At 23.3% G+C, this 16,160-nt stretch overlaps 1 non-coding gene across 1 annotated transcript; it reads left to right on the top strand.

Moving 5' to 3' along the window:
* The first annotated feature begins 6,395 nt into the window (after positions 1–6,395).
* On the top strand, positions 6,396–6,478 carry Trnal-cag. Its single transcript has one exon. It is a non-coding gene; the product is annotated as a tRNA-Leu (tRNA).
* Positions 6,479–16,160: the final 9,682 nt, after the last annotated feature.

Genomic DNA, 16,160 nt, shown 5'->3' with positions numbered 1-16,160 from the left:
ACTAAACAAAAATAAAAAAAGAATCCAAAAAGAATTGACAAAAATTGACACACTTCTTTTCCAAAAGAAAAATCTTTAAAAGAATTGAAAAATGAAGATTACGATGTAAAATAGGTCATTGGACGTGTAAATACTCGCAATAATAATTTCAGCAAGCAAAGAGAGATTGAAATCGTTCGCGCAAGATTCGATGAAGGAAAAAGGTGAATATTCTTGTGATACACTGACCAGAGACGTTTAAATTTAAACCCGCAACAAAATGAAAAAAATATATAGTAGACATAAGTTATATACACACATACAGATACTCGTTAAAATGAAGAAGAAGAAGAAGAAGAAGAGGGGGGAAAGAGGGATCGAACCGCCCAGGAAATTCTTAAATTCAACTCTGGATGCACTGACGTCACTTATGTAGGTCATTGCACGTTCGTTTAACTCTCAATAACGAGAATGACTTTGAACGCTCCGTAATTCTTGCAAATCAAAGCCTGACAGTCCATTTAAGACGAGCTAAATATTATATTTTCAAAACCTTTTTGATTGATATTTCAGTCATCTCAAAATGCATTTAATCATTGTAATTACTAATCATCATTATCATCTTGTTTGTTGAATAGGCGCAAAAAATTGGGCACAAACAAATATGTCAATGATGATAATAATATGACAATAAAAATAAATAAATAATAATAATAACAACAATAAAAATAATGATAGTAATCAAAATAATAATAACAATATTAATTGTTACTACAGCAATGTTAATAATGTAAAATAATAAAAAATGAAAAAAATTAGATATTTTTGCTTATTTTCAACTATATTAACAAACTCCGATGGCAACGATGCAGATAGAATCTATTGTTGACTAATACAGCTAATAATTACAACTAATAGCTAATTATTTGCCATGAAAATCTAATTATTATAATAATGAGATTTTCATGGCAAATAATTATTAGTGAAAAGACGTTCAATAATTTAAATTTGTGAAAATTAGTACTTATTCTTAGTAAAATTTCACTATTTCATTTATAGTAGTTTTAAGTTTCTTTTACTACAGTTTTTATAGAAAATTACTAATAATTAGTATAAATTTTTACTCAATTAAATTAGTGGACGACTTTCCAATAATTCAGATTTTGAGAATGGTTGATAATTAACTATCCATATAATATCAAACAAATTATTCTCTGAGTGATAATTAATAGATCTTTGAATCTGAGTTAGTTCAAAATAACTAATTGTTAGTAAAATTTTAGCTAATTTTTTCCACCAGAAATTAGTCAAGAATAACTGATTTTCGAAAATATCTAAATTTTAATCAGTAGTAAGTCTGCTAGTGAAATAATTTAATTAATTAATTAATTATTTGTCTATCAAGCAATTTAGTATAATAATTTTACTAAACTCTCAGTGAAATTTTATTAATTGTTAGTAAAATTTAATTAATAATTAGTAGATCTGTTTTATTTAAAGTCGATAAAACAGTTTCACTAATTCATTTAGTAAATTGGAAGACTAGCAATTATTTAAATTTTTCTAAAGAATTAGTAAAACTTTTTTTTGTTTGTCTACCTATTTAATTACTGTATTAAAATTAATTACTAAATTAGCTACCAAGTCCTTGAGTTCATTAGTTACGAATTAAATATAATTGAATAAATTAAATACTAATTTAAATAGTAATCTTTCTACAAATCAAATGGTTAATAATGACTAATTTTTATAGTTAGATTAATTTTCAGATTATGTCAAAATAACTAAAATTTTAGTAAAATGATTGTAACTAAAAGCCACTCTCTAAATTTGATTTAGTAAAAATGTCTACTAATTTGAATTAGTGACTGACTTTTTGCTATTGAATTAGTAAATTTTACCAATAAATTAGTAGAAATTACTATTTATTGGTAAAATTTACTAATTTAAGAATAAAAATTCAGTTACTGATTCAAATTAGTAAAAAATTTTACAAATTCAAATTTAGAGTAACTAATCAAGTTCGACTGTTTTCGCAGTTATTTATTTGCTATATAATTATTATAATTATTATTTTTTAATAAGTTATTAAAAATTATTATAGTTATTATAAAATAATTAGTTAAAAATAACTAAATTATTAGTAAAATTTTGTCTGACTTTTTGCCCCAGCAATCAGAAAATATAATTAACTAATTATTAGTAAATATAAATATTTACAAAACCAATTAAAAGCAAAGGAAAATAAATAAAAATAGGATAGAAAAAAAAATTAAATTAGCCAAATTTTACTAATTGAATTAGTGGCCAAAAATTTTAGTTATTTTCACATCCTCTCTAAATCTGAATTAGTAGAATTCTACTAAGAAATAGTAAAATTTTACTAATTTTTAGTATTTTTCATGGAAGACTTTTCCCCTTTTCAATTAGTAGAATATTACTAATGTTTTAGTAGAATTCCACTAATTGAAAGTCACTTTTTTACTAAATGAAATTAGTGAAACTGTTTTATCTTTTTACAGTCAAATCAGTTATTTTTAACTAATTTAAATTTAGAGAGAACAATTATAAAAGTAATAATAATTTTGGTTCAAATAAATTTTGCCTAGTGTAAGAATAAAAATCTGTGATATTTTACTTTTAAACGTCACTTACAATGTGACGCATATGTCATTGAGGTGTGGTATTTAAATTCATCTATGTTCTTTGAAAAAAAGGGTAAAAATTTAAAAAAAGATCGCATACACATATAGTAAATAACTGACTGGTCACAATGACGTCATTGATATGGGTCATTGCTCGTGCAACGCGCATTTTTTATGACAGGTATATAAGATTTTAAGAGACATTTCCAAGAAATCGTACCTATACATATTCTCAAAAATAAATAAAAAGAAAGAACAGAAATGTCAGAAAATGAATCCGAGTCGTTAAAAATTAAAAAAAAAGGACGCTCAAATTTGCATATTCTTAATTATATGCATTGTAAAAGAAAGAGGCGTATTCTTAAAGTATATGCATTTTAAAATAAGGAGAAAAATCGTATTTTTTCAGAAAAATGTTAAATTATTTGGTGGACGACTTTTCATTATTTTATTAGCTCACAGCTTTTCTAAGAATATCAAATTGAGACAAAAAACAAATCAAAACGTTGCTTCTCAACACTTTTCGTTTTTTGTCTAAATTTGGTATCATTAGAAAAACTTTGAGTGATTTTCTACTAATTCAGATTTAGAGAGCAGTTTAATTAGATTTAGTAGTAAAGACTTTAAGATTGATTAGAGAATTTGAATTTGATCCAAATTCGAAAATACCTACGCGGTAGTTTTTAATTTATTTTTTTGAAATGGATTTGGTGAAAAAAAATTTAATGGATTTATAATAGGTGCGTGGTAAAAGTAGCTACATATATAATAATGTTGCGAATTCGTTTTTCGCGATGATCAATGACGAATTAAATTCCGTAGGGACCTTCTGAAAATAGAAGCGTCTTTAACTTTGTGCCAGGGATGAAAATTAAAAATAGGTCTGCTAGTGCATCGTTCGCACTCAATCGACGTTCAATGGCACACATCCAATGTTTGATCGCATTCATTAATTAAGCTCATTGACTTGTAATTTTCGGATATAATCCTCGTGACCCACTGCACGATATTATCTTTCAAAATTTCACTTCCACTTTTATTGACTTCTTTATATTTATTTACATTTATTCTTGTCCACCTTTTACCGAATCATATTTTGTAATCATGCGTGTCACATGTTTTACCCAAATAGCAAATTTAAATTATAGAATTTTTATTCTCACTCTCCAAATCATAATCAGTTAAAATTTTAACTGATTTCAATTTGTGACTGACTTATTTGCTTTACAATCAAATAAAATTTGCTAAAAAATTTTATCTCATCATTTTATCTCATGTAAAGAATAAACCTGGTTTTGAACCTGATTTTGCCTCAAAAATAAAACCGATTAGTTGACTATTATCAATTAAATATTTAATGGAATCAAATAATATTTATTGGGTTTTACATGTAAGCAACCAGTGCTTCAAGACTGATCTCAAAATTCAGATTTACTTTTTACTATTATATCAGGTTTGAAACCAAAAATTCTAAACTAATTGCAAAACAAATTTTACATTAACACCTGGTTTAATTGGACAATTATTTTTTTAAACAGTTTATTGTGTTTATTTTACGAGAATGCAAACATAATCTTGCTGCTAGTAAATAAGGATTTTTTTTCGTTTTAATTTTGTAACAATTTTATTATTCACTTTTTGTAATTGATATGGTTGTTTACATCCATGTTCAATGGATGGTTGAAATGTGATCTTCACGCAAAGACAACGTTCAAAGGATACATGGAAATATATACAAACAAGAAGGAAAGCTTTTTGCATAGTAGGCGAGAACGTACACACACGTCTGACAATACACAACTTTTTCTACTGTCGTCTATTAACTTCAAGAGTCTATTAATAAATTTGATAAAAAAAACCACTCTTACTACTTCTTTTATATTTTCTCTATTTTTTTATCAAAATATTTTTCCTCTTTTATCAATATGGTACAAGAAAAAAACAGAAGCACTCAAAAAGATTCTATTTTTCTGCGGATATCAAATTAAGACAAAAAACGAATCAAAATGTTGCTTTTCTCAACACTTTTGATTCGTTTTTTGTCTCAATTTATGATATCCTTAGAAAAGCTGATCCTATTTCACTTCCAATTTCATTCATATTTATATTTTGTTTCGTTTAAAATTTTTTTTCTTGTCGAGTTGATTAGTTTTTTTACTATCAATTTGAACAACAAATTGTAGTAAATATTTACTAGGCAAAATTTATTTGAACCAAAATTATTATTACTATTATAATTATTGTTCTCTCAAAATTTAAATTAGTTAAAAATAACTGATTTGATCGTAAAAAGTCAGTCACTGATTTAAATGGTAATATTTCTACTTACCAAATAGTCAATAATGACTAATTATTAGTTAAGTTTACTATTTTAACTTATGTCAAAATAACTAAAATTTTTGACCACTAATTCAATTAGTAAAATTTGGCTAATTTAAATTTATTTCTATCCTACTTTTATTTATTTTCCTTTGCTTTTAATTGGTTTTGTAAATATTTATATTTACTAATAATTAGTTAATTATATTTTCTGATTGCTGGGGCAAAAAGTCAGACAAAATTTTACTAATAATTTAGTTATTTTTAACTAATTATTTTATAATAACTATAATAATTTTTAATAACTAATTAAAAAATAATAATTATAATAATTATATAGCATAAATAAATAACTGCGAAAACAGTCGAACTTGATTAGTTACTCTAAATTTGAATTTGTAAAATTTTTTACTAATTTGAATCAGTAACTGAATTTTTATTCTTGAATTAGTAAATTTTACCAATAAATAGTCATTTCTACTAATTTATTGGTAAAATTTACTAATTCAATAGCAAAAAGTTAGTCACTAATTCAAATTAGTAGACATTTTTACTAAATCAAATTTAGAGAGTGGCTTTTAGTTACAATCATTTTACTAAAATTTTAGTTATTTTGACATAAACTGAAAATTAATTTAACTATAAAAATTAGTCATTATTAACTATTTGATTAGTAGAAACATTACTATTTGTATTTGAAATTGACTAATTTTTAATAGTTAATTAATATTAACTATTAAAAATTAGTATTAATTTATTTAATTCTATTTAATTCGTAACTAATGAACGCAACGATTTGGTAGCTAATTTAGTAATTAAATAGGACTAATTAAGATTTTGAGAGCAATTAGTAAAAGATAACTAATTATTAGTTAATAAATATCTACGAAAACGGTCAAATTTTACTTATTTTTATGTATTTTGCTCTCTAAATTTGAAATTATAAAACTGCTAATTTCAATTTTTGCTTTTGAATTAGTAAATGTTATTAATAAATAATAATTTCTACTAATTTATCAGTAAAATTTAAAAAACTATAATTAGTAAAATTTACTAGTTCAAAAGCAAAAAGTCGGTCACTAATTCAAATTAATAAACATTTTTCTAATTCACATTTAGAGAGTGGTTTCGGTAAATCTAACAAATCAAGAAAATGTAAATTTAGACAAATTTTTTTTTTAGAAAATGTAAAAAGAGAAAATAAAAAAAAGAACATAAAAAGAAGAAAGAATAAAAAAGTAACTAAAAATACAGTTACAGAAAAGCATTTCAAAAGACAGTTGGATGGTGCATATCCCATTTGTTCTCTTACAAACTCGCTTTAAAGCTATTTCAGAGGCGCTCGTCGATAAATTTAACCACTGGCAATAGTATAAGTACACGAATAGGGTATTAAATAAAGGGAAAATTGAAGCTATGTTCTTGTAGGATGTTTACGGATTTTGCTGTCAGGTCAGGATGGCCGAGCGGTCTAAGGCGCTGCGTTCAGGTCGCAGTCCACGTAGTGGGCGTGGGTTCGAATCCCACTTCTGACAAATTTTTTGTAAATTTTTAAACTTTTTTTTTACTTAAAATTACACTGAATGTTGAAATAATTGAAAAAAATTTTTTTCCCGTGCTATTCTTTTATTTATTTTATTCATCATGTGTCAATCTTAAGTCAAATTTAGAAATGTCAACCTTTTTCACTCTTGATTATAGATAAGAGTAAACAAAAAAAATATATGTGTGGGGATATATCCCTCTTCTACTGGAAAGAATCTTAAATACGAGAAAAGAAATCATTTGTTATCCTTTTAGAAAAGGAAATATTGTCGTAGGTATAAGAGTTGACAAAAATTTTGAAATTTACATTTCTTAATTTTTTTTTTTCATTGTGCGGGTGTGATAAAGGGTGAACAGACTATTTGAGTATATAAAAAGAAAAATACTACAAAAATAAAAATAAAGAGGTAAACAATATGGAATAATCAATATTATTAATTATCATTAGCATGTTTGTAAAGAATGAAAAAATTGAGGTGGAGTAAAAATAGGGGTTAAAGGTACATAAATTATTTGCTGATTATAACTTAATATTGTTTCAATATTTACTTCAAGCAAATAATTTCTATATTTAAATCAAATAATTTGTATTTGAACCAATAATTTATGTAGTATTTAAAGGAAATAGGTTTTAATTGAATCTAGGGACATTGTCCTTTTGCTAGCTCAGATGTAATTATTATCCTTATTTGTTTTACGTCGTGTATACTTCTAATAATTTAATTTAATATTACTTTCTAAATTGTTTGCATTGAAAATTATTCAAAATTCTCTTCGGTCTACTTAATTATTTTCAATATAACCCATAATATACTTAAAGAATAAATAAACAAATGATTCTTGTTATTATTCTGTTATTAATAACATTATTGTTGACACTAAAAATAATGTGTTAATAATGATGTATATTTTCTACACCCAGAAAAAAGTTTTTGTTAATTTAAAGAAACAAGTTTCTTACACTCATTTTGTATCATTAAAAACAAATTATTCTTTCAAACAAAAAGATGTTTCTTGATTCAAAGAAAATTTCTTTGATTTAAACAAATGTTCGTTATATCCAAGAAATTTTTTTCTTAAATCAAAGAAACATTATCACTAACATACAGTCCAAGAAATATTTATATACCTAATTTAAAAAAGAAAATTACTTTGAAACAAATAAATTGTTTTAGAATCAAAGACATTTTTTTTCAATAGAAGAAAAATTCATTTTCAGTCGAAGAAATAAGTCGCAAAGCGTATCATATCTTTAAATCATTAAAAACTTTTTTCTGAATGAAAAAATATATATTTAGAAAGAGGATCTATTTTATTTTGCGCTACTTATTACTCCAAATTATAATTAAATAATTTAATAAAGTCATCGACTATTTCAATTAAAATTTTATTGAAGAAACACAAAGAGATTTGTTTCATATTTTTTGAACCAAATCTAATTTATTTAAGTCAAACAAAAGTTTTGTTATGCTGAGATCCTAACAATTATTTATTTTCTTTAAATAAAAACTATTCCGCCCCAAATAAAATTTTTATTTGAACCCAAAAAAAATTTATTTCAATCAAATAAAAAGTTTAGCACGTTCTAAGTCAAATATATCTTTTTCTCTGAGTGTAAATATTACACAAGAAAGAAAAAGTATAAATTTTAACCTGATTTTGGGGTAAAAATTCCCTGCAACAAATTTTCCCCTAAGTGAGGGCGCCACTGTCTATGTGAATTAGCATTGGTTAAAATTCCCCGCAACAAAATTTATACCATCTTTTGTCTGTGTAAGTACACTCTAAATCTAAATTAGTTAAAAATGACTAATAGTTGGTTAAATCCTAGCTAAATAATTTAGAAAATAGTCAAAATTCGTAAATTGAATTACTAACAATTTTAGTTATGTTAAAATTGCCTAAAAGTTAATTTAACTAATAATTAGTCATCACTAACTATTTGATTAGAAGAAATATTACTCCGTTAATCAAATAGTAATATTTTAGTAATTTAATAGTAAATAATAAGTAATTATTAATTAAATTTACTTTTAAGTTTGGTAAAAATAACTGAAATTTTTGGTAATTAAATAAATCAGTGAAATTTGACAATTATATTGTAGTTATTTATTTACTAATAATTAATGATTTTCATATTAATTATAATTCATATTAATTTTCATAATAATTACTCTCTAAATTTAAATTACTAAAAATGTTTACTAACTCTAATTAGTGACTGACTTTTTGCTTTAGAATTAATAAATTTTATTAATACATTAGTAGAAATTACTATTTATTAGTGAAATTTACTAATTCAAAAGCAAAAAATTGTGAGACAGGAATTAGTACAAAATAACTAATTTCTAAAGTATAAATTAGTAAATGTTTACTCATTTGAGTTAGTGACTGACTTTTTGCTTTTGAATTAATCAAATTTATACTAATAAATTAATAGAAATTACTATTTATTAGTAAAATTTACTAATATATTAGTAGAAATTACTATTTGTTAGTAAAATTTACTAATAATAAACTAATGGAAATTACTATTTGTTAGTAAAATTTACTAATATACTAATAGAAATTACTATTTATTAGTAAAATTTACTAATTGAAAAACAAAAAATTGTGAGACAGCAATTTGTAAAAAATAACTACTTTCTAAAATTAAATTAGTAAAAATGTTTACTAATTTGAGTTAGTAACTGACTTTTTGCTTTTTAATTAGTAAAATTTACTAATAAATTAATAAAAATTACTATTTTAGCAAAATTTAATAATACATTAGTAGAAATTACTATTTGTTAGTAAAATTTACTAATAAATTAGTAAAAATTACTACTTGTTAGTAAAATTTACTAATGCATTAGTAGAAATTACTATTTATTAGTAAATTTTACTAATTCAAAAGCAGAAAGTCAGTCACTAATTAAAATTAGAAAACACTTTTGCTAATTCGAATTTAGAAAGAAGTTATTTTTTACTAATTGATGAATCAAAGTATCAGTCACGATTTTATTACTAATTAGTTGTCTTTTTCTGATTCAGATTTAGACAGTAGTGAGAATATAAAATTGTTATTATCACAAAAAAATAATTTAGTAGGATTAATGAGAAATACATTTTTATTTGACTCAAATAAATTATATTTGGATTAAATAGAACATTTCTCTGGGTGATTTTAACTAATTCACAATTAGTCAATAATTTTATTAATTTAGCAGTGAGACTGACTTTTTATCATCGAATTAGTTATATATTTTAGAGTAATAATTCAAAGATAAAGAGCAAGTCTTTTTTTAATAAAAATTTTATTTTCATTTAAAATTTCTAAGTATTTTTCGACTACAATTACTCTTTCAAACAAACTTGTCCTAAAAAAAGATTTTCGATATACTAAATTTCGGTCCAAAATCAAAATTTGTTATTCAAGTCTAACCATGCGAGTGCAATGATTACGTAATGCACATACATAAAAGCGATAGCAGTCAACATGCTGCAAACAAGAGACGAAATAAAACCTTCAGACGAAATTAAAAATACACGAAAAAAGTTAAGTGAATATTTCACTTAATTCCAGCAAGTTAAAAATTAGCCAAAACCTTGCACAAAAATTAAAGGTAAAAAACATCTTTGAAATTATAGCAAAAAAAAAAAAAAAAATTGAAACGCACAATTAATTTAAAATGTAGGGAGTCTGCGGTCATTCTTATTGCACAATTGAGAGATCAAGAGAGTGCTGAAAAAAAAGGAGGCCAAAGAGTATATGGGTAGAGCTAAAATGAAATGGACAAACATCAAAATTTGGAGTAAACTCGACGAACGGTTTTTAAAAATAAATCAATTTGTAATGATTTGAAAATGATTGGTGAAAATCAAGGGAAAATTATTATCAAATTCAGGATGAGTGATAAATGGGAAAAAATGCGATAAGGGCTCTGTTATAAAATGAACTCAAGTTTCTGCCTTACATTCGCGCATTCCAGCGTCTTTACTTGCTGGACTGTACCCTTCGTGTATATGAGGAGGAAGAAGAGAAGAAGGAGGAGGAAGAGGAGAAAGAGGAGAAGGAGGAGGAGGTATAACCTTGAGAGTCGGTGAAGCGACGGCCATCTTGTGCCGAGATGCACTTTTGTTTTTTGCACAAGCAAGACTCGCCGGTCTCCATCCTCTCTCTCTCTGCTCTCTCGATCCACTGCCCCTGTACCCTCTCTGCCTCTAACGCCCCTCATCATAATACTCTCTCACAAGCACACCATCCAACTCCTTGCGCTTGCACTCTCGTCGCTTGAGTCGAGCACGACGACGACGTTCTCCATCCGTTCGTCCTACATGCCTCCTACCACAGATTACCGTCAAAATGCAACCAGCCTTCTCTAGCTATCCCTTCTTCCTTATATATACTCTTGCTTCTCTCACACTTATACTATTATATATGTGTGTGTGTGTGAAAGAAGGCACATATGAATATTCCTCGAAATCCATAAAGCCTTTTGCCTTTACCCGAGAATTCTCGAATTAATCAACCTTTCTACCGTTTCACGCAATTTTCTCATCTCTCAACTCTATAATCTTTCTTTAGTTTCCATGTCATTGAGAGTGAAATTTACAATATATATTGCAAGTGGAATTTTACTCCGCTTTTTGAGTCAAATTTTACTGATTTAGAAGCAAAAAGTCAGTCACTAATTTAAATAGTAATATTTCTATTGACAATTAGTTAAAAATAACTGATGTTTCAATACATTTTTTCTTTTGACTAATTCAATTAGTTCAGTGAAATTCTACTCTCTAAATCTGAATTAGAAGAATTCTACTAAGAAATAGTAAAATTTTACTAATTTTTAGTAGTTCAGGTTTGCCACAAAACATTAATTTTGTTTTTCCCTGATTGCCAGAGAAAATTTTCACTTTTTCCCTGATCCTGAAGAACATTAATAACTCCTTTTTTAAATAAATATTTATAGTCATTATTATTTTTCTATAGGAATTAAGATTCTCCAATACACACTGTACTCTGCAAATCTGAATTAGTAGAAAGTTATACTAATGAAATGACGAAAAGTCTTCCACCAAATGATTTAGTAATAATTTTACTAAAAATTAGTGAAATTTTACTAATTATTATTAGATTTTACTAATTGCTTAGTAGAATTCTACTAACAAACTGTTTCATTAATAGTCGATAAAACAGTTTCACTAATTCATTTAGTAAAAAAGTGACTTTCAATTAGTGGAATTCTACTAAAACATTAGTAAAATATTACTAGAAATTAGTAATATTTTACTAATTGAAAAGAGGAAAAGTCTTCCATGAAAACTACTAAAAATTAGTAAAATTTTACTATTTCTTAGTAGAATTCTACTAATTCAGATTTAGAGAGTAAATAAAAGGTTCTAAATTAGAGTTGATTTTCAGTATTAAAATAGAACCAAATGACGATTTAGTACCCAAAATTGGTACTAAATTAGTACCTTTCTTTTTACAGTGTCAATAACTTATGCGAGAATATTATTATAAAACATGAAGAAATTTAAGATGACAGAGTGATAAAACCATTATTTTATATCATAAGAATATTGTAACTATATAATACATTCAAATTTTCAAAGATTTTAATTTGGACCCTTTTCAAACTTCAATTATTTCTAAAAATTCACATAATAACTCTTCTAATATTCAATTATTATCTAAAATTTTACCAGAAATTTATTAATTATTACAAAATTTTTCGAGAATTCAATTTTTTATATACAAAAATAAACAATTTATTCAATAATTGAATATTTCTTAAAATTGAATTTTTATTAAAAATTTTATCAAAATTTTTAAAAATAATTAAATTTTTCCGGTGAATTTAAAAAAAAATTTAAGAATAAATGCAATTTTCTATCATTATATCCAAAATTGCATAAAAAATAATTAAAATTCCACGATAAGTTTTGTTATTTATAAAAATAATTTAATTCTTGTTTGGAATTTTATTAAAAAAATTTTTAAAGAATTGAATTTCTGTAAAAAAATTTTTTTTCAAAAATAATTGAATTTCGGGGAAAATATTATTATTCATGAAAATAATTAATTTCTTGTGAAGAATTTTATTCAAATTTTTTTAAATAATTGTATTTCCCAGAATTTTTTAAAGCTTTTTGAAAATAATAAAATTTCATTAAAAAATTGAAATTAATTGAAATCTGACAAAGAATAAAAAAAATGCTTTTTCAAATAATTAAATTCCTGTGAAAATGGTTATCTTTGAAACGAATTGAATTTTTTTGAAGATTATTACAAACATTTTTAACAATAATTGTATTCCTATGAAGAATGTTATATTTTACAAAAATAATTTTATTCTACGACCAATTTTATTGTAATTTTTCAAATTTATAAAGCATTTTATCAACATTTTTTTAAAATAATTTATTTCTCAAGGAAAATTTTATTATTTATAAAAAATTAATTTATTTCTAGCAAAGAATTTTATTCAAATTTTTTATAAATAATTGAATTCCAATAAAAAATGTATTATTTGTGAAAATAATTGAATTCTCAAGAAGAATTTTATTGAAAATAATTGAATTGTATAGGAAAATTTTTATTAAAATTGCATAGTTGTTAACTACACCTTGTAAATAATTTTGTCAAAATTGTTTTAAATAATAGACTTTTGAAAGAATTTTATTTAAATTTTTCAAAACAATTGAATTTCTCAGAATTATTTTTTTCAATTCTCTGAATACAATTGAATTCTTTGGAGAAACTTCATTAAAAAATTAAAAATTATTAAATTGTTGTGAAGAAATATATAAAAAATTGGTATGTATTTGAATTCCTGCGTGTAATTTTTATTGAAATTTTGTTTAAATAATAGAATTCTTTTGTAAAATTCTATTAAAATAGTAGATATTATAAATAATTGAAATGAGGAACATCTTTTAATATAATTGAAATTTTGCCAAAAATTTTATTAAATTTTTTGAAACTAATTGAATTTCGGAGAAGAATTTTATTATTTATAAAGATAATTGAAATTTTGCCGAGAGTTTTAACTAATTTTTGAACATAATTCATCACTTTTGAAAATAATTGAATTTTTGTAATCAGTTGTTATTAAAATTTCTATTTAAATTTATTAAAAATGGATATTTCCTAAAATTTCAAATTTAATCCTTTGAAGTTCGTCTATTTATAAAGATTGTAAACGCAACTCTTTTGAAATCCAATTAATTTAGAAATTTTTAAGTGAAATTATTTATTAAATGATTTAAAATCTGAATTAGTGCGGATTCGTTTATCAATTTGAATTAGTAACATTTTTTACTAATTTTAAGTAGTTTTTTTTACTAATTGATAGTAGAAAATTACTAATTCAATTAGTAGAACGTATTTTTTACTATTTCAAATTAGTAAATTTTCTACTAATAATTAGTAAAAAACTACTAAAAATTAGTAAAAACAGTTACTAATTCAATTGGTAAACGAATCCGCACTATTTTATCAGTAGAATAGTAATATTTAAGTAATGAAACAATTACTAATAACTTATTATTACTTTAATTTACGTTTAGTTTTCGTTAAAGTAAATTAAATTTTTTGTAATTAGCTCAATTAGAAAAATTTAACTATATTACTGCAGTTATTTGTTTACCTAAAAATTAGTCATTTACTACTAGTAATTAGTTATTTTTTACCAATTGCTAAATCAAAAAGTCAACGATGATTTTACCAATAATTAGTTATTTTTAACTAATTCAGATCTAAAAAATACTACTCTCTAAATTTGAATTAGTTAAAAATGTTTACTAATTTAAATTAGTGACGCAGAGTTTTCGCTTTTGAATTAGTAAAGTTTACTTATAATTTATAAATAAGTATAGAAATTACTATTAGTAAAATTTACTAATTAAAAAGCAAAGAGTCAGTCACTAATTGAAATTAGTAAACTTTGTTATTAATTCAAAATTAGAGAGTAGTAAAATATCTATCTGATTAAAATTTAGGTGAAATAAATGTGTAAAGAAACGTTTAAAATTTGCGAGTAAATTAAATTTAATTTCACTGAATTTATAGTTAATAAAAAATAAAAATGAATTAAAATTTAATGTTAATTTAAGATTTAAAGTGAATTAAATATATTTTTCTATACTCAATTCCGAGCCAATTGAAATTTGAACTGACGATTTAAAAATAAGATTTAATAATTTAATTATATTATTATAAAAAATATTACCAATAATAATACAATATTATATGTAATAATAGTAATTTATAGTAATATTAATAATTAATAATAATATAATCATAATAATGATAGTAATATTTATAATAATAATTACTGTTATTATTTTTAATTACATTTATTATTTTTTTATTACTTTATTATTATTAACTTTATTTAAAATTATTTATTATTATTAATTTATATTAATTTTAATAATGTTATTTAATTATTAAATAATCTCTAATTAACAATTAAAATAGATATTTATTTCATAATAATAATAGTAATATTAATTGTGATTATTATTGTTGATTAGAATACAGATAAGCCGCAGTAGAACTTTTGGTTTATCAAATATATTTATATATATTAAGACTGCATAAATTATTATCAGTGCGATAATTAGATCCAGAAATGTATATCTACTGTGAATTTCCATTGACTATTAATTGGATTTTACTGAGTCAATGAATCATCAGCGGTTAGTTTTGCAAAATACGTATATGCAAATGTCATTGAAAGTTCAATGATCAGAGAAAATAATGCAAACAGTAAAATTTTCTTTTTTAAAACCACACAGAATGAAAATTCATTAATGTAATCATTTTATAGGTCATAATGTTGTTATTAAATTTTCATAATGTTTCCAAGTAAATGCACTTTTATTTCTGCAAATAAATGCAGCATTTGTTTTCAAATTAAATGACAAGATTTTTTTTAACTGAAACATATTTTACTTTCTAATCTGAATTATTCCAATAAAAAATATTTTTTTTTCGTAAAATATTATATTTTAATAATTATATTTATTGTATTTTATCATTAATTTTTAATTTTAATTAAATTATAGATTTTTGATTTTAATTAAATTATTAATTTGTAATTTTAATGAACTTTGATTAAATTATTTCATTTTAATTCTAATTTAATTAATTAATAATAGAATACAATTTTTTACATTTAACGTATTTTAATAAAAATATAATAATTATATGGGTATTATTTATTTGAAAGAATTTGTTGAATTTATTTTTTAGGTTATGTTAACTAAGTGGAAAAAATAGACAATTACATTTATGAAATCGTCCAATTCGGTTTCAATTAATAATAAAACTAATTTTCCCATTTTTTGGTTAATTTCCTAACCAAATAGTTAGGTTAGGTTAGTTAATTAAATCTTGTCGATAACAAAAAATTAATGCATTGTCGTTAATTATCAATCAATATTAATTTCCCCCCTCCCCTTGGAATAATTTAGATTATGCAAATTTAATCGAGGTAACAAAGAACGAAAATTCACTGCAGTATTATTACTGATTTTCGTGTATATATTTTGTTTTACGCAACAATGCCCCGTGTTTAATCAAACACCGCATAAAACTTTGCCGGAAACAAAATACTATCACGAAAATCTGCAACAATAGCAGATGATCTCATTTCCCCATGTTGAACAATAGAATTTTGT

The sequence above is a fragment of the Leptopilina heterotoma genome, unplaced genomic scaffold (genome assembly GCF_015476425.1).
Source record: "Leptopilina heterotoma isolate Lh14 unplaced genomic scaffold, ASM1547642v1 Lhet_10, whole genome shotgun sequence".
Taxonomy (NCBI): Eukaryota; Metazoa; Arthropoda; class Insecta; order Hymenoptera; family Figitidae; genus Leptopilina; species Leptopilina heterotoma.
The sequence above is the reverse complement of the archived record's forward strand: the minus strand, read 5'-3'. Positions and strand labels throughout refer to the sequence as shown.